Source organism: Xenia sp. Carnegie-2017, unplaced genomic scaffold (genome assembly GCF_021976095.1).
Source record: "Xenia sp. Carnegie-2017 unplaced genomic scaffold, XeniaSp_v1 HiC_scaffold_4, whole genome shotgun sequence".
NCBI classification, from domain to species: Eukaryota; Metazoa; Cnidaria; class Anthozoa; order Malacalcyonacea; family Xeniidae; genus Xenia; species Xenia sp. Carnegie-2017.
In genome coordinates, this window is record NW_025813504.1 from 3,820,120 (window position 1) to 3,839,343 (window position 19,224).

The following is a 19,224-nucleotide window of genomic DNA, read 5'->3' on the forward strand; positions in this document are numbered from 1 at the left end:
AATAAAATTCATCATAATTTATACTCATTTCCAAGTCAATTACAACGTATTCATTTTCATGCTGGCAATTGTTGCAGAGAAAACAAAGAAGAAAAAAAAGAATATTTTGCAAAGAAACTAGAAATAGTTAATGAAAATATAAAGAAACTAAATTCTAATAGAGAAATAAGTAAAATAACTATACCCTATGATCACATCTTTAAGCTCTACATCAAATTGCATTATAAATATGGTTTTAATTGTTCATTTTGTCAAACTCATAATATTAAATTATTGTGTTATGGACGCCATTAACAACTGAAGATTCTATCAAGCATCACGCAGAGTTTTGTTGTCAAGGAAACGAAAATTAAAGAAAAAATTGAAAAAAAATTGAATTTATCGAAAAAAGAAAAGAAAGAAGGAAAAAAATAAAAAACATACAAAAAAAAAAGAAATAGAAATTAAAACATGATAGTTTATTGTAACCCCATTAAATTGTAAACTTTATTCATTTTCATACTAACATTTAGTGGAGAATAGCTGATTTATTATGGAAAAAATGGATGAAAATAAAAATAATATTGCAAATGAAAGATATAGAAAATTATTTTACAAATATTGTTTTTATTGTAAAGAATGTCAAAGATATCAAATGGAGTCTTTATATAGTGGTTCATTACCAAAAAATCCGACACATTGTGTTTTTCATCATTTGTATGTTTGCTGTAAAGAAAAAGAAGAAATAAAAAAAATTGAGGAAGAAATTAGTTTTATTGAAGAAGAAAGGAAAGAAAAAACTTAAAATGTCATATAAAACATACCATACAAGCAAAATCAATACAGAATACAGAAAATTGTTTTATAAATATTGTTATTATTGCAAAATATGTTTTCATCACGAAATTTATTTGAGTTTGAAAAATTTACCAATACCAACTGGAGCAGAAAGTATTGATTATCATGCAAACGTTTGCTGTAAAGACAAAAAAGAATTAAAAAGAAAAATTAAAGAAGAAATTCAATCGATAAAAGAAGAAGAAAGGAAAAAGAGGGAAAATAAAAGATATATTAAGAAAGAACTTAAAGAAATAAAAAGAAAGAAAAACACATTATTCTATTTTTCTTTTTTGTAAGAAATTTTAATTTTTTTGAATGGCGAATAAAAGTGATAATTTTCTTCAAAATAAAAGTGATAATTTTCTTGAAAATGAAAGAGAAAAAAAATTATTTTATAAATATTGTTTTTATTGTAAAAAATGACAAAGATGTATAAAGCTTTTAAATAACGCATCATTACCAGTATACCCGTCAGATTGTATTTTTTATCATACATATACTTGCTGTAAAGAAAAGAAAGAATTACAAAAAAAAATTGAAAAAGAAGTTAATTTCATTCATAAAGAAAGAAATTATACAAAGGTAAGATATGAAATTAAAAAAACTCAAATGAGAATATATTCATTTTTTAATCCAACTTTTGTTGTGTTACAGAAAGAAAATACAAAAAAAAGGAAAAAATGAATGAAGCTAAGGATATAAAAACAAGACTACAAGAAATATCTTTATTTATAAAAACAACAAACATGTTAGTGCAAAAAGAAATTAAAGAAATAAAAGATATGATTACAAAATTTGAGGAAGAAAATATTAAAATACATTTGAAATTACTTGATAAAATTAATGTGATAGAAAAAAATAACAATAATGATGAAAATAATAAAACTACACCTACAGGGTTATTTGGAAAATCTAATTTACTTAGTAAAAAAGAAAAACCAGAAGCATTTGGCGATGGTAAAAAAACATTTGATTTACCTAGTAAAGAGGAAAGTCTATTAACATTCGATGGATCTTGTCAATCAAAATTTGGTTGTGTCCCCTTCGGTTCATGGTCTCATGGTCGACCCAGTGGTTTATTTTAAAAAACTTTTCTTAAATATAACATTTTAAATTGTAAAAACATGTAATAAATTGTTTTTTCTTGATTAAAAATTGTTTTGCAATTTTTTACATTTTTTTTCATTTTTTTACATTTTTAAATTTATTTTTTTTCAATTTTTTTCAACTTTTTTCAATTTTTTACAATAATTTTCATTTTTTTACAATTTTCTCTATATTTATACTTTTTTATATATCTACTTGTATCATAAATATTCAGTCACTCGAAGAGAGAAGATGTCTTTCAAAAGTAGAATTAATTCAATTATTCAAGAGCTGAAAATTTTTTGGAAATATGATGGTCAAAACATCTTTTTAATAAGTCTTCTCCATATTGGATTTCTTTTCTGTCTTCATAAAGCAACAACGTCTTTGGTTGAACCTGTTAATATTGGTGTTTGTGATTAATTTTATCTCAAGTTTTTTGGTAAGCATATTTTAAATTTTTAATACTTATTAACAATATGACACTTACTTGTTTATCATCATTTTTTTAGAAAAAATTTAATTTGGAATGAAGAATTTGGTGAAAAGGTTGATTCCTTTTATCGTTTCTTTAATGTGAATGAAGCATTGAAGCGTGACAATTTGTATCATCAATAAATTGGACTTTGGACTTTCCATATTAATCATTTTTAAAAAATTGGACTTTGGACTTTTATCAATGTAATTATTTTATATTATATTTGAAATATATCTTTTTTTATAAAATCTTCTTGTTTATATATATATATATATTACTCTTATCCACTATTCTAATATATATATGTATATTATCACAGGCTCACCCTTCTCTATTTTTATGTTTACTACCGCTGACTCCCTCAAAAACGATCCCCCCGGTTTTTTTTATTATAAGATGTATTATGACTATTTTTAGACATAATACATTTTATAATAAAAATACTTGAGCCTGCGATGATATATATATATATATTAGTTAACTACTTTAAGAAGATACAATTTTCGATGTATTAAATATATTGCAAATCTTTTTGAAATCAATTCATACATTTAAAGCAACTACTTTCCTGACCCTGATATCGGCACTCTAACAACAAACATATTTGTTAGTAGACTACCATATTCACGTGATGCATTTCCGTCAGCTGACTTGGCATTGTTTTAACGAGATTCATTCCATCCTTTTCCAAGTAGTACGTGCATTCACATGATAGCATAACAAATGTTTCAGAAATTCATGTTCAATAATGTTTTGTAATGTAATTGACAAATTTAAACAAATTTATAATACTACAAACAATTATTTATTACAAAGACGGCTAAATGCTGCCAAACAAATGAATCCCTTCCTTGTTATGCTTGATGGCGTAAGAAAATAGCTTTTGTGTGTGGTAGATTTGTATTTGTGACATGCACAGGAAATAACAAAACAAAACATAGAACGCGAGTGTTTTGTTGAAAGAAAGAGTGGCTTTTACTTTTTGAATCTATAAAATTTGTCGTCTGCTATGTTTTGTTCTTGCTTCGTACCTCTGCTACGTTATATAATGTAGAGCAAGACATCTGAATTCAGTGTTTATCATGTACTTATTGTGATGAATCATGACAACAATCATTTCACGCAAATCAGCATTTGATAATGCAATGGTCTCATTTGTATAGCATTTGATACTCGTAATTATTATTAGAAATTTTGCAAAATCCATAAAAGCAAACACTCATCAAAATCTTTTTAAATTTTAGGGATTCTAAGCATGTGTTTGCAAGTGGGGACAGATTCAGGAGCTTCACTCATGGGAATAATTTTCCACCACTTGGGAACACGCTGCACTTTAGTAATTTATGCTGTTGTATCTGGTTTTGTCTTTATCGCATTCATTGTGTATCTCACAGTTACAAAACAAATGAATCAATACGTGAAACTAAATAATGCTTGTGATGACGAGGCTGTAAAAGTTCATTTTGATGAAAATGCTGACAATGATTTTGATGGAAAAAGTGATGATGATTATAGTCATGATGATTGGTGAGGATGTTCGTGACAATGGTGATGGTGACTATAGGAAGTTTATGACACTATATGTCATTAGTAGATTTAGCGTTTGTCAAAATAAATCATAATTTTAAGTTCAACATACCTTCAAAATAAAAATATTGTTTTGGAATTTCTAAAGAAAATAATTAACCAATAAACTTGCCGCTGAAGTGTTTGGAAATGTGAATAAATGTCAAAAGTGCTGCAGTACTTTATTTTGACCTTCCCAAGATGCTCTATTGACCTTCTCTAGATGCGCCATGTGTATATGCTAACGATAGCTAACAGTTTAAATAGGTTAGAATACTTCTGCCAAAAACACTTTTCCATGAGAAATAATTTAAAGATATAGTAATATAAACAGTGATTTCAACTAGCCTTTATCGACTGACCATTTGAGATAGTTTACCAGATTGAAATGTCCGCATAATGTAATTTCAGCGCATTTTACCAGCTCAACCATTTAGCCGGCACCATTACGGCATGTCTGTTTGGCTTTTGATTGATTTGCCCATCACAAATTGACGCGGTTGGCGACGACCAAGGATTGAACTTTACAAATTTCTCGCAATTTTCCCGCATTACGGGATCTCGGAGACAGAACTACAAAACGGTTTACTTGCTTAAATGCGATCAAAATATGTGACGATCTGAGCTGGGCTTTCTGGAACGGGTAAGGAGCAATTTATTTATCTTTGATATTTTTCAGTGATGCCGTGATAAGACATGTTGTCTGTTGAAATTTGGATTGTTTGAGATATTGAGCAAATTGTTTTATCAATTTTACCAGTTGAGGAGCTCAAGGCTAAAATGAAAAGCCTTAGAGATGTATACGTCAGATACAAAAAGAAAAACGATGCTGCCATAAAATCAGGAGCTCCAGCCTCATCCACACCATCATGGGAGTTTTGGGGTTTGATGACAATGGTTGGACGATTACAGAAAGCGCTGACGGTAGCATATGAACATTTATGTCTCCTTTATTAGTGTGTTACTGTATAGGGCTGAATGTGTTTAGTAGCATAATGATGATAGGTTTCAAAAGTGTTAACTTTATATAGAACACCAACTAACATGTCTGTCACTGTGATTGAAGATGCATCAGTCAATGAAGTTACAGATGAAAGCATTGGTGCATTGACACTGACAGTAGATAATCTAGAGAGCAGTCAGTTTTCTGAAGCAGTCGATCTTACTTCGCACTCAATTTCGTTACAACTCATATCATCACCATCATCTATTTCACCCACCTCAGCTTCATCATCTAGAGCAGCAACACCATCGGAACCACCTCTACGATCAAACAACAAGAGAAAGAGAGTTCATGATGATGGTCCTAAAGAATACCAGCTGCGGTTACTGAACAGTTTGAAAAAATTACCAACAATCGGCATCTCTCCCAACTGAGTCATCAATGGACGAGTATGAACATTTTGGCAGAAGCATAGCATTACAAATGAGAAAGCATCCCTGTTATTGCCTATGGAGTGCCTGAGGTACAAATTTCTTTGCATCACGCACTGTTTGGCAAGGTCTGGCCCAAAAAGCCACAAGGAGTGTGAAAATTGTCAGCTTGCTTACATAGTCTGTGAGATTCGTTCTTCAATTTGCTGACTTGTCCTTGCCGCAATTTTCTTAATTTTGTCCAGTTTGGCTAGTTTAGCTATATGTAAGCTCAGGCGTTTCAACAGACTATACAGTTTGATCAGCTCTCCATGCTCCGAATTGTTGAAAACAAGATCTGTTACAGACTTATAGGTACGAATTGTTAGTTTATAATAGAAATTTATTGATAATCAGTAGAACGAATAGACTTACCATTTAGGAGATTTATAATCAACTGGAATGGTAGATAGGATTTTCTGCTTTCTGACAAGGTCTTTGATGTTACCGCTACGAAAGGCGAACGTACAATGGCTATTTAAAATCGCGCGCGTGCTTCTTATGTTAATCCGTAGTGACGTAGACTGATAACAGGAAAGAATTAGTCGAACCTCTCATAAGCGAACAATTTCGGGACCAAGACCTGGTTTACGTGAGGTTTGTTAATTTTTGATTGATGACGTAATTGTAGAACAAATGACTTAACTGTTGAAACACTATTCTTTTAATGTTTTGAATGATAAATATACTTTGATAGCTACTATTAAATCAAAAAACCGCCTAAAACGTTACTAATTTAATATCTATACTGCAGCTATGGATATTTGACTATTTAGTTATAGCTAAGATACTGTGAAAAAAAGTTGTGATGAGCATTTGCACTCGTCCTGCAACACACATGTCCGGTAAGAATATCATTAACTCTTACTACAGCTTGGGGAAGTTCTTCGTTGCCCATGAAATATGCGAAATCTAGAAGATTTTCTGTTACAGGTGCTGCTCTGGCAGTTGTTTTAATTTCGTTTTCTTTTAAAAGCACGTGGAAATGATCGCCTTCTTGTTCAAAGGCATCTTTGACGTTGTGAAGGTCTTTTAGCTTTGAATTTTTCCCACTTAAGATTGTTTTGCTCAAGAGCTCTGTTCTTAATGCTTCCCGCCAGAAGGAATCTTCCATGTTGACCACACTATCGCAGAAAGGGACATAGTCGTCTACATCAATGTATTGCTAGCCACAACAGTCGTTACTAAATATCGAGCTTAGTTCATTCAAATTAATCATCTCTTCATCTTTAAAGGGATCGTCATCATCATCATCATCGCCTATTTTTTCTGGGTACATTTCCACCTTTCCAAAACATTTTTGAACTGTCTCAGACTCTGAGACTCTTAGTCAATTTCATTCCAAGCTTGTTTGCCCCATTGAATAGCCTGAAGAAGATGAACAGACTTTACAATTTCACTAACATTTTTTTGATTTTACTACATACAAAGCGAAGCAACTTTCTTCTATTCTTCACATTCCGCAATTTAACTATTCCAGCAACTGAGGCTGTGTTTTTGATGTTTTATTGTTTGGCAAAAAGGTCAGACAAATATTTGAAAACTGACCTTTAAGTTCATGCAGAAGACTAGGCGCATTGTCAAGGAACGGCCCAACAGCATGATTGTTCGGCCTTCACGTTTTAATCGTACATTTAATTTAGTCAACACATCCACCATAATCACAGTCTTCATCCACACTTTCCAGTTTGTAAAATAGTGGCACTTGTACGGTTTAGTTCTGTCCTTTTAGTCTTAGGCAACGTGGCTTTTCGCTCTTGCCATTTACAATAGGCTCTTCCTTATCACTAGCGGCATTAACGAAGAATACCCATGTGCACCGTTCTTTTGCTTTTTCCTCTTTCTCGGCATCTTTTCTCGTTTCAAAAGATTTCTTTCTGGAAGTGCTTTCCTGAACTGGCCAATCTCGTCCATATTCCACACATTTTCAGGTACATATCTCTGACACGCTCCTGCCAGCTATTAAGCGTGCCTTCATTGACATCACCGCCCTCACCAGCGATTCTCATCTCCTCGATATTGTACCTTTTCTTCCATTTCATAAGCCATCCGTTTGAACCTTGAAATTCATTTTCACCAAGACGTTGAGTTTTGTTTCCTTTTGTAGCATGGGAACACTCACAGGAACATTAGATTCTCTCCAGCGATTGTACCATGCCCACAATGATTATTGCGGTAAGGCCTTTCTAAAAACTTGCTCAAACACAAATTTTTGTATTTTTATGCTGTATTAAAGTCAACTAGGCAAATTAAATATTATCTTAAAAGAACTATATTCAAGGGTGTCCGCTTACAAGAGGTCATAGTGTTATTTGAGACTAGGTTATTGGTATATGTTATTGGTATAAGTGAAGAAACATTTCTATGATTGAACCGTGCAACATAAGTTGTATGCCTATACAAAACCAGATTTCATCTTCCAAAACCTATTGTGATCATACTGATTATATTCATGAATATGCTTTGTCCCCCTCCCCTTATCAAACTTCTGCAGTCCCTGTAATCAATTTGTCAGCGTTTAACCTCAACAAAAAAAGCGCACGTTTTTAGAAAAACAACCACTTATTGTTCTTCATGTTATTTTAGTTATACAGTCAAACCTGTAGTTAAGCAGCCCTACATTTAGCGGACACCCTGTATTGAACGGACACTTAGTAAACTCCCGAAATAAATATCGTTTAATCTGTAGTAATAAAACCTCTATCAAGCGGACATTTCTATTAAGCGGACGCATACACAAAAATTGTCCAATAATTACGCAAGAAATATGCTTAATGGACAATTTTTCCAAAATATTTCATGTTATATAAAGACATAATGTTAGTCACAAACATATTGTGACAACAGTTATTAAGATATTAGTCACAATGCAAGTGTTGAAGATAAAATGCTTACATCAAACATGGAATTGTTTACAAATTATTATTAAACATAACTTGTCAATGTCATATATAGCTTGTCGTTTCTAAAAGATTTACACGACATCACATTACAGCAAAATCTTCGTTCAGCCACTTATTACTTACTATATATTACTAATTATTGTTAAAATTTTTCAGTTTTTTGTTATTAATTGAAGTCATTTCTAAATATATTTGCGCCGTTTATTTGTTGATTTTACTATTTATATTATTTTCAACCGGGGCTTGATGACGAAAACCTCTGTTAAACGGACACCTCTATAATAAGCGGAACAAGTCCATTCCCGAGGATGTCCACTTAATAAAGATTTGACTGTACATCATATTTTGAAATTTGAATATTTCATCTATTTATTTGTTCATGGGTAAAAAATTATTCAGTATAAGTACTTTTAGAGTGACAATTTCCGAGGCCTTGGGATGGCAGTGTGCTTTGTTGTCCTATCTTTATTTATGAATTATATATACTATATTGTTATATAAAACTTAAAATCTACCGATCAAACATATATTATGATATATTCAATGCAATGGTTGACCCTTCATCGACAATGTTATGTCAGCATCGGAAAACAACGGTGTCTACGGTGAACAAAAATACTTTGTTTTCCTCAGTGTGTATGTTCTGATTCAAAACGTTAGGATAATAACAAAGAATATTTAATTAAAGCACATAACATACAAAGTTAATAATCATTTATTATCTACATTATATTTGAAATAATTCCGTTTACAAGCAATTTCTGTGTTAATTACATCATCAAATGAAGTTAAAATGTCAGAGCAGAACTTCCTTGTTAATTCAATTATGAGTTGTATATATAATTGCTAGTCGACATCCATGCGAGTCGGCGGTGACACACATATTTGCTGCATTCTTAAATAAGTGCATCTATCGATAGCAAGTCAGTAGTAAGCCTTCATCGAGAGAAATAGTCGCTTCCATATGGTTTTTCAAGGAAAGTATGTTTTTTTCGTGCTGACAAAAGGCTACGATAAATCAAATGCATTTTGACAAGTTCCACCGTCGGCCGATCTTCTTATCGAACAAGACAATCAATTTAATAAGATATACATCCAATTTTTTTTGCTGAGAACAGAGAAACACAGCAGGCATATATTAACGACGCCATGTTACCGAAAATATACATGCAATATGTGCGAAAGTTAACTAAATCTGTCACTAAATCTATCACATGAAAAATCTGTCAACATTCACTTTACTATACAAGCCTTTAGTCGCTAATAAAAACACTAGTTAAAAATATGTAAATAGTGAGTGATACAGTCTAATTGTGACCAAAAAGAATCTAATTGCTAATTTACATTTGGTTGCAATCAATGGCAAATATGATTGGTCAAACATTGTCTGATGACATCCATGCGTATAAATGCTACATGCTTGAATTAGTAATATTGTCATGCTTAACTGTCAATTCATGAATAAAGAATCAACGCTATGGATGATCACTACATCACATCAATTGCACTTAAATGGTATTTTTTTACCACAGCAAGCGCTGTCGTTTATGGCGAGTTCTGTCATCTTTTCATGAAACAACTTCGGTTGAACTCTCTGCAGATCGGCATAACTACAGCTTTTGGTATACAGCACTTCTTTATTCCATTATTTAACTTCATTGGCGACAAATTTCGAGCAAGACATCTTGTACCTTATGTTACAGCTTTACCATCAATCTTAGCTTGTCTTTTGCCACTTTTACCTTTAGTTGTATCGTTGCCAACATGTTTTGTTGCGCCTTTGATGTAAAGTACGTTTTGGAAAATAATTCTTTTCATGGATATGCTTCAGTGACTAGTTCATACAATCAAGTGAAAATGAGAAGTTATGTTCCATGGTTAAGTAATATATTTATATTAATGTTACTCTCCAGACCGTTTGTCAGTATGTTTGAGGGCATTACACATGCGACTGTTAATGTGGCAACTCTAACACATCTTGGAAAGAATCGTGAAGATTTTGGCTCATATTATATGTGGAATGCCATTGGGGCAACAATCTCTATATTTGGAACGGCATTGGTAGCATGGCTAGTGTGGATAAATATTTGTGGAAATGAAAAATATGGCTATTTTGCAGCTTTCATTATCGCAGCATCTTTGGTAGTGCTATCTTTGGTCTCTATACCGTGGTTCAAGTTCGAATATAGCAATGATCGCACAATAAATTTTGCAGAAATAAAAAGTCTTTTGTGTAACTGTCATTGCATTTCCATGTATTTACTAACATTGTACATCGGACTGTGCGCGGCGTTTCAGATTTATTGGGAATTTTGGTACCTAGATGGACTTAATGCCAGTCCATTGGTGATGGGTGGGGCAGCTTTGATTCGAAGACCAGTAGTTGCTTGTACACACTTCTGTTCAAGTTACGTCATTAAAAGGATAAATGACGTAGGTGCTATAGCATTGTCTTTACTGTTGTTTTCTCTATCGTTTCTTGCTCTTTCATTTATACGAATTTATTGGTATATTCTCGCCATTGATGTTGTTCAAGCCTGTGCTTTTGGATTAGCTTACAGTGCATTGGCAGTACATTTTTCAAAAGTAGGCTCTGAAGCAAGCTTTGGCGTCATAATGGGTAAGAATTTAACACTTGGGGACGCATTGCGTACATAATACACCATGGAATTGTTATACAAGGGACGAGAGTTATAGAAATTAATAGTAACTACTCAAACAGTAGCATAGTTAAGACGTCTGTAGTTTTTAGAACAGTTCAAAACGTCTTTAATACTTTTTGTTTATTGAATCATCTGTTGAAGTGCATCTATCAAGGTCAGGCTTATATGACGTCTTTAGAAATGAAATCGAATTTGAGAACATTTGCATATACTTGATACAATGAAAATATTATCTTCTATATTTTTGCAGCCTAAAAGTAGTTTACTCCTCATCAATTGTGACGTACAGAAGAGAATACATTTATTGAACATACAGCTTTTATTTTAGAGAATAAAGCTGTTATGAGCAAATCTTCTCAAAAGCTGCCTTAAAAGTCTTTAAATATAAGATGCCGGATAAGGGTGTATTTTGATGACATCGTTTAAGCAAATAATAAAAAAAACGTTTTAAAGTTATAACAGCGTTTTCTCCTTTAACGTAACTTCCGGAATAGAGTTACTACTTCTTGTCCGAAAAACTCTTAAGAAGATACAATTTTCGATGTATTAAATATATTGCAAATCTTTTTGAAATCAATTGATACATTTAAAGCAACTACTTTCCTGACCCTGATATCGGCACTCTAACAACAAACATATTTGTTAGTAGACTACCAAATTCACGTGATGCATTTCCGTCAGCTGACTTGGCATTGTTTTAACGAGATTCATTCCATCCTTTTCCAAGTAGTACGTGCATTCACATGATAGCATAACAAATGTTTCAGAAATTCATGTTCAATAATGTTTTGTAATGTAATTGACAAATTTAAACAAATTTATAATACTACAAACAATTATTTATTACAAAGACGGCTAAATGCTGCCAAACAAAGGAATCCCTTCCTTGTTATGCGCGCTTGATGGCGTAAGAAAATAGCTTTTGTGTGTGGTAGATTTGTATTTGTGACATGCACAGGAAATAACAAAACAAAACATAGAACGCGAGTGTTTTGCTGAAAGAAAGAGTGGCTTTTTACTTTTGAATCTATAAAATTTGTCGTCTGCTATGTTTCTTGTTCTTGCTTCGTACCTCTGCTACGTTATATAATGTAGAGCAAGACATTCGAATTCAGTGTTTATCATGTATTTATTGTGATGAATCATGACAACAATCATTTCACGAAAAATCAGCATTTGATAATGCAATGGTCTCATTTGTATAGCATTTGATACTCTCGTAATTATTATTAGAAATTTTGCAAATCCATAAAAGCAAACACTCATCAAAATCTTTTTTAAATTTTAGGGATTCTAAGCATGTGTTTGCAAGTGGGGACAGATTCAGGAGCTTCACTCATGGGAATAATTTTCCACCACTTGGGAACACGCTGCACTTTACTAATTTATGCTGTTGTATCTGGTTTTGTCTTTGTCGCATTCATTGTGTATCTCACAGTTACAAAACAAATGAATCAATACGCGAAACTAAATAATGCTTGTGATGGCGAGGCTGTAAAAGTTCATTTTGATGAAAATGCTGACAATGATTTTGATGGAAAAAGTGATGATGATTATGGTCATGATGATTGGTGAGGATGTTCGTGACAATGGTGATGGTGACTATAGGAAGTTTACGACAGTATATGTCATTAGTAGATTTAGCGTTTGTCAAAATAAATCATAACTCTCTAATTTTAAGTTCAACATACCTTCAAAATAAAAATATTGTTTTGGAATTTCTAAAGAAAATAATTAACCGATAAACTTGCCGCTAAAGTGTTTGGAAATGTGAATAAATGTCAAAAGTGCTGCAGTACTTTATTTTGACCTTCCCAAGATGCTCTATTGACCTTCTCTAGATGCGCCATGTGTATATGCTAACGATAGCTAACAGTTTAAATAGGTTAGAATACTTCGCCAAAAACACTTTTTCCATGAGAAATACTTTAAAGATATAGTAATATAAACAGCATTTTATTGTTTCAACCTTAAATTTCTTTAGAATTTTCTAACCAGCTGCGTTATTGTGAATATTTAAGGTCTCTATAATATATTTTGATTTACCTAGATCCGCCACTGATAGCGTAAAAAGATGGCGCAGGATGATATGAATTACTGGCAAAGCAAGATTGAACTATTATTATTTCTTTGTTTTTTTTTCTGTCCAATGACTCTATTCATGTTGAAGCGAATTTTTGATATAATTAGAAAATTCAATTTTTTCACAAAGTGATTACAATTTAGCTCAGACATATAAAATATATAAAATATTACCTATATTACTTTATAAGTTCTGTTTTTTAAATTATGCCCTAAAGGCTGAAAGAAACTGGGCCGTCGTTTTAGTCGCGCGACTAAAACTACCAAATTGCGCGGTCACTAAGCTAGTAGTTTCAGTCACGAGTCTAGTCGCTTTGGAAGTTTAGCATGTTGAACTTTTGACATTGGTCGCTTCAGTAGCTTGCATGTGATTGGTTATTTCCTAGCTCAAATTGCAAATTATGAAGCTTACGTGAAGAAAGATGACTGGTGACGAAGAATCGCTCATAAATTCTTTTCGCAATTTTCCTGTATTATTTGATCTTGGAGACATTAACTATAAAAATGAGCTGATGAAAGTGAATGCGTGGGATCAAATTATAGACGATCTAAGAGCTGTTGGCTTTACTGGAACGGGTAAGGAGCAATTTATTTATCTTTGATATTTTTCAGTGATGCCGTGATAAGACATGTTGTCTGTTGAAATTTGGATTGTTTGAGATATTGAGCAAATTGTTTTATCAATTTTACCAGTTGAGGAGCTCAAGGCCAAAATGAAAAGCCTTAGAGATGTATACGTCAGATACAAAAAGAAAAACGATGCTGCCATAAAATCAGGAGCTCCAGCCTCATCCACACCATCATGGGAGTTTTGGGGTTTTATGACATGGTTGGACGATTACAGAAAGCGCTGACGGTAGAGCATACATATGAACATTTATGTCTCCTTTTATTAGTGTGTTACTGTATAGGGCTGAATGTGTTTAGTAGCATAATGATGATAGCTTTCAAAAGTGTTAATTCTTTATATAGAACATCAACTAACATGTCTGTCACTGTGATTGAAGATGCATCAGTCAATGAAGTTACAGATGAAAGCATTGGTGCATTGACACTGACAGTAGATAATCTGGAGAGCAGTCAGTTTTCTGAAGCAGTCGATCTAACTTCGCACTCAATCTCGTTCCAACTCATATCATCACCATCATCTATTTCACCCACCTCAGCTTCATCATCTAGAGCAGCAACACCATCGGAACCACCTCTACGATCAAACAACAAGAGAAAAAGAGTTCATGATGATGGTCCTAAAAATACCAGCTGCGGTTGCTGAAAGTTTGAAAAAATTACCAGCAATCGGCAGCTCTCCCAACTGAGTCATCAATGGACGAGTATGAACATTTTGGCAGAAGCATAGCATTACAAATGAGAAAGCATCCCTGTTATTGCCTATGGAGTGCCTGAGGATACAAATTTCTTTTGCATCTTGCACTCGCTTGGCAAGGTCTGCCCCAAAAAGCCACAAGGAGTGTGAAAAATTGTCAGCTTGCTTACATAGTCTGTGAGATTCGTTCTGCAATTTGCTGACTTGTCCTTGCCGCAATTTTCTCTTAATTTTGTCCAGTTTGGCTAGTTTAGCTATATGTAAGCTCAGGCGTTTCAACAGACTATACAGTTTGATCAGCTCTCTCCATGCTCCGAATTGTTGAAAACAAGATCTGTTACAGACTTATAGGTACGAATTGTTAGTTTATAATACAAATTTATTGATAATCAGTAGAACGAATAGACTTACCATTTAGGAGATTTATAATCAACTGGAATGGTAGATAGTTACAGGTGCTGAATGTTACAGGTGCTGCTCTGGCAGTTGTTTTAATTTCGGGTTCTTTAAAAGCACGTGGAAATGATCGCCTTCTTGTTCAAAGGCATCTTTGACGTTGTGAAGGTCTTTTAGCTTTGAATGTTTCCCACTTAAGATTGTTTTGCTCAAGAGCTCTGTTCTTAATGCTTCCCGCCAGAAGGAATCTTCGATGTTGACCACACTATCGCATAAAGGGACATAGTCGTCTACATCAATGTATTGCTAGCCACAACAGTCGTTACTAAATATCGAGCTTAGTTCATTCAAACTAATCATCTCTTCATCTTTAAAGGGATCGTCATCATCATCATCATCGCCTATTTTTTCTGGGTACATTTCCACCTTTCCAAAACATTTTTGAACTGTCTCAGACTCTGAGACTCTTCGTCAATTTCATTCCAAGCTTGTTTGCCCCATTGAATAGCCTGAAGAAGATGAACAGACTTTACAATTTCACTAACATTTTTTTGACCTACTTTGCTACATACAAAGCGAAGCAATTTTCTTCTATTCTTCACATTCCGCAATTCAACTATTCCGGTATCTGGAGGCTGTGTTTTTGATGTTTTATTGTTTGGCAAAAAGGTCGGACAAATATTTGAAAACTGACCTTTAAGTTCATGCAGAAGACTAGGCGCTTTGTCAAGGAACAGCCCAACAGGATGATTGTTCGGCCTTCACGTTTTAATCGTACATTTAATTTAGTCAACACATCCACCATAATCACAGTCTTCATCCACACTTTCCAGTTTGTAAAATAGTGGCACTTGTACGGTTTAGTTCTGTCCTTTTAGTCTTAGGCAACGTGGCTTTTCGCTCTTGCCATTTACAATAGGCTCTTCCTTATCACTAGCGGCATTAACGAAGAATACCCATGTGCACCGTTCTTTTGCTTTTTTCCTCTTTCTCGGCATCTTTTTCTCGCTTCAAAAAGATTTCTTTCTGGAAGTGCTTTCCTGAACTGGCCAATCTCGTCCATATTCCACACATTTTCAGGTACATATCTCTGACACGCTCCTGCCAGCTATTAAGCGTGCCTTCATTGACATCACCGCCCTCACCAGCGATTCTCATCTCCTCGATATTGTACCTTTTCTTCCATTTCATAGGCCATCCGTTTGAACCTTGAAATTCATTTTCACCAAGACGTTGAGTTTTGTTTCCTTAGGTAGCATGGGAACACTCACAGGAACATTAGATTCTCTGCAGCGATTGTACCATGCCCACAATGATTATTGCGATAAGGCCTTTCTAAAAACTTGCTCAAACACAAATTTTTGTATTTTTATGCTGTATTAAAGTCAACTAGGCAAATTAAATATTATCTTAAAAGAACTATACTCAAGGGTGTCCGCTTACAAGAGGTCATAGTGTTATTTGAGACTAGGTTGTTTTGGTGTCCGCATCCCTTACGGAAGGTGTCCGCTTAGGAGAGGTTGTAAATATAATAAATTAATAGCGTAATGGCCGGGACTGTAAAGCAGTGTCTGCTTCCGAGAGGTGTGCGTAAATAGAGGTTTGACTGTATATGTAATGTGTGATACAGGCTGATTATGATGAATAAATATTTATTGCCAAATTACCTTTGATTTCAATGAATGGCGAAAATGATTGGTCAAACATTGCTTTGTGACGTCTATGCGTATCGGTGCTACATGCTTGAGTTACCATTAATTGGCGTCATGCATAATTTTTAATTCATGAAATCAAGAGTCAACGCTATGGATGTTCACTACATCAGATCAATTTCACTTAAATGGTATTTTTTTACCACAGCAAGCGCTGTCGTATATGGCGAGTTCTGTCATCTTTTCATGAAGCAACTTCGGTTGAACTCTCAGCAGATCGGCATAACTACAGCTTTTGGTATACAGCACTTCTTTATTCCATTATTCAATTTCATTGGCGACAAATTTCGAGCGAGACGTCTTGTGCCTTATGTTACTGCTTTACCATCAATCTTAGCTTGTCTTTTGCCACTTTTACCTTTAGTTGTATCGTTGCCAACATGTTTTGTTGCGCCTTTTGATGTAAAGTACGTTTTGGAAAATGATTCTTCTCATGGAAATTCTTCAGTGACAAGTTCATACAATCAAGTGAAAATGAGCAATTATGTTCCATGGCTAAGTAATATATTTATATTAATGCTATTCTCCAGACCGTTTGTCAGTATGTTTGAGGGCATTACACATGCGACTGTTAATGTGGCAACTTTAACACATCTTGCAAAGAATCGGGAAGATTTTGGCTCATATTATATGTGGAATGCCATTGGGGCAACAGTCTCTATATTTGGAACGGCATTGGTAGCATGGCTAGTGCGGATAAATATTTGTGGAAATGAAAAATATGGTTATTTTGCAGCTTTTATTATCGCAGCATCTTTGGCATTGCTATCTTTGGTCTCTATACCGTGGTTTAAGTTCGAATATAGCAATGATCACACAATAAATTTTTCAGAAATGAAAAATCTTTTGTGTAACTCTCATTGCATTTCCATGTATTTACTAACATTGTACATTGGACTGTGTGCGGCGTTTCAGATTTATTGGGAATTTTGGTACTTAGATGGACTTAATGCCAGTCCATTGGTGATGGGTGGGGCAGCTTTGATTCGAAGACCAGTAGTTGCTTGTTCACACTTCTGTTCATGTCACGTCATTAAAAGGATAAATGACGTGGGTGCTCTAGCATTGTCTTTACTGTTGTTTTCTGTATCATTTCTGGCTCTTTCGTTTACAAGAATTTATTGGTATGTTCTCGCCATTGATGTTACTCAAGCTTGTGCTTTTGGATTGGCTTACAGTGCATTGGCAGTACATTTTAAAAGTAGGCTCTGAAGCAAGCTCTGGTGTCATAATGGGTAAGAATTTAACACTTGGGGACGCATTGCGTACATACTACACCATGGAATTGTTATACAAGGGACGAGAGTTATAGAAATAAATAGTAACTACTCAAGCAGTAGCATAGTTAAGACGTCTGTAGTTAAGGTCAGGCATATATGACGTCTTTAGAAATAAAATTGAATTTGAGAACATTTGCATATACTTGATATAATGAAAATATTATCTTTTTTGTTTTTTTTTTGTAACATGAAAGTAGTTCAATCCTCACTAGAGGTGACGTAAAAAAGAGAACACATTTATTGAGCAGACAGCTTTTATTTTACAGAATAAAGCTGTTATAAGCGAATCTTCTCAGAAACTGCACTAAAAGTCTTCAAATATAAGATGCCGCATAAGTGTATAATTTGATGATATAGTTTAAGCAAATAATAATAATAAAACGTTTTAAAGTTATAACAGCGTTTTCTTGTTTTTACGTCACTTCCGGAATGGAGTCACTACTTCTTGGACCAGAAACTCTTAATAAGATAAAATTTTCGATGTATCAAATATATTCCAAATGTTTTTGAAATCAATTCGTACATCTAAAGCAACTATTTACTTGACCCTGATATCGGCACGGTAACACAAACATATTTGTTAGTAGACAACCTGATTCACGTGATGCATTTCTGTCAGCTGTCATAACAATGTTTTAACGAGTCATTCCATCCTTGTGCACATACATTCACATGATAGGATAACAAATGTTTAAGAAATATACGTTCAATATTGTTTTGTTATGTAATTGACAAATTTAAACAAATTTATAATACTTCAAACACTTGATTATTACAAAAACTGCCAAATGCTGCCAAATAAAGGAATCCCTTCCATGTTACGCGCGCTTGATAACGTAACAAGATAGCTTTCTCGCGCGGTGGATTTGTATTTGCAACACGTACAGGAAATAATAAACATAAGAGATATCACGCAGTGGTGGATCCAGAGTACTTCAAAATAAAATACTTGGAGCAAGGCGTTTGAATTCAATGTTTATCATGTATTTATTGTGATGAATCATGACAACAATCATTTCACGCAAAATCAGCATTTGATAATGCAATGTTCTCATTTATATAACATTTGATATACTCGTAATTATTAGAAATTTTGCCAATCCATGAAAGCAAGCACTCATCAAAATCTTTTTTAAATTTTAGGGATTCTATGCATGTGTCTTCAAGTGGGAGCAGATTCAGGAGCTTCACTCATGGGAATAATTTTTCACCACTTGGGAACACGCTGCACTTTACTAATTTATGCTGTTGTATCTGGTTTTGTCTTTATCGCATTCATTGTGTATCTCACAGTTTCAAAACAAATGAATCAATACGCGAAACTAAATAATGCTTGTGATGACGAGGCTGTAAAAGTTCATTTTGATGAAAATGCTGACAATGATTTTGATGGCAAAAGTGATGATGATTATGGTCATGATGACTGATGATATTCGTGACAATTGGTGATGGTGAGTAAATGGCAATATGGTGATTGGTGATGATAATGAGCAAAAAGTTTA